The sequence below is a fragment of the Vigna unguiculata genome, chromosome 11, assembly GCF_037176805.1.
Source record: "Vigna unguiculata cultivar grain cowpea cultivar isolate G323 ecotype 2 chromosome 11, ASM3717680v1, whole genome shotgun sequence".
NCBI lineage: Eukaryota > Viridiplantae > Streptophyta > Magnoliopsida > Fabales > Fabaceae > Vigna > Vigna unguiculata.
In genome coordinates, this window is record NC_140802.1 from 3,213,497 (window position 1) to 3,215,353 (window position 1,857).

The window sequence follows — 1,857 nt, forward strand, 5'->3', positions numbered from 1 at the left end:
GTTTCTTTAAAATTTTTGACCAATCTAGTCCATTATCTTTAAAAGTGTGTGAATTTAGTCTTTTTAACCAAATTTTATTAAATTTATCTGATGTTTTAAGAATATTTCATGATAATATTTAAATTATTTTCGTCGTTTGATCTATTAAAGAACTTAATTTTTATTTTAATATTTTTTTCTACTATACATGTACTGTTGGTGACAACAATGTCATGTAGGTTACGCAAACCCAGACCATCAGCTTCGGATGCAGATAACTTTAATATATAAAAACTAAAGCATGTTTGTGTTACCAAAAAAAATGCAGTGTCTGCACCACTGCATGCTTATCCTTGTCTGCACTTGTCTAAACATAAACACACATTTATTTGGTTAATTTAATGAACTTGGATTACTGATCACTACTATATAAGCTATGTCTTGATCCAATTCTACTCACAAGTCACTTCATATTCTAGCTACTCCAATGGCTTTGGCAAGTGACAAACAAGCAAATGAAGAGATTAATGAGCTAATGCTCTCCCTTCCCAAGGAGATGGGTTTGTGTGCAGGTCCCTATCTCCATCTATTTCAAGATTTTTGGTGTCCATCATTTTATTTTCAAGGAGTGGTCAACTTTCAAAAACATTTTCATGCAAAAGACAGTGATGTTTTTGTTGCCAGCTTTCCAAAATCAGGTACCACCTGGTTGAAAGCCCTTACTTTTGTCATTTTAAACCATCAACGTTTTCCTTCTTTTGAGAACCATCCATTACTTTCTTCCAATCCTCATGAACTTGTGTCTTCCCTTGAATTCATCTTCTCTCATGATTTGCATGACCAAATTCTTAACCTCTCCAACATGAGTGAGCCAAGACTTTTTTCTACTCACTTACAATTCTCTTCATTACCTAAAACAATGACAGAGTCCAAGTGCAAGATCATTTATATATGCAGAAATCCATTTGATACTTTTGTTTCAGCATGGGAATTTTCTACTAAAATAAAGTCAGTGTTTTCACCTGCATTAACATTTGAGGAAGCGTTTGAAAAGTATTGCAATGGGATAGCTGGGTTTGGTCCATGGTGGAGTCATATGTTAGGTTATTGGAATGAGAGCATAACTAAACCAGACAAGGTTTTGTTCTTAAAGTATGAAGATCTTAAAGAGGATGCAGTGTTTCATGTGAAAAGAATTGTAGAGTTTTTGGACTCTCCTATCGCTCAAGAAGGAGAGAGCACCGCAGTGATTGAAAACATAATCAATCTATGCAGATTTGAGAAGATGAAGGATTTGGAAGTGAATAAATCAGGATATATACACAATATTGCAGAGAAGAACAACTTCTTTCGGAAGGGTAAAATAGGAGATTGGAAAAATTACTTTTCTCCTTCTATGGTAGAAAAGCTTTCCAAAATCATTGAAGAAAAGTTAAGTGGATCAGGTCTATCATTTAAAGTGCATTCCTAGATTTTAATTAAAGATGTGACTGCGTTATGTTTTATGTGTGGAACATTGATGTTGGGATCTTTGCTTTTGCTGAATAAGGATGTGTTTTTATGCTTTTTGATGAATAAATAATATGTTTATCTAACTTCCAATGTCCTGTCTCTTACTATCCTTTCAATCACCACTCTAGTTTTGTATTAAGAGTTTGCTCACTATTAAATGTTACACCTTCTTTTACATCGTCCCAATATAAAAAGAGAAGAAAACACTTTTCCGTTATTTATTGCATACCTTTAACTTGGGTTTCGACCAGTTTTTATCATTTTACACAAAGCTTCTTACATTAATCAGAAACCATGTGAAGATAACATCATAATTTTAAATTGAAGAGGGCTAGGTGGAACGATGAAAGAAATGGACATCATACA

The 1,857-nt window shown here is 33.4% G+C and overlaps 1 pseudogene; it reads left to right on the forward strand.

Annotated features, from left to right (window-relative positions):
• The first annotated feature begins 462 nt into the window (after positions 1 to 462).
• LOC114168623 (cytosolic sulfotransferase 15 pseudogene) lies at positions 463 to 1,575 on the forward strand (annotated as a pseudogene).
• The last annotated feature ends 282 nt before the right edge of the window (positions 1,576 to 1,857 follow it).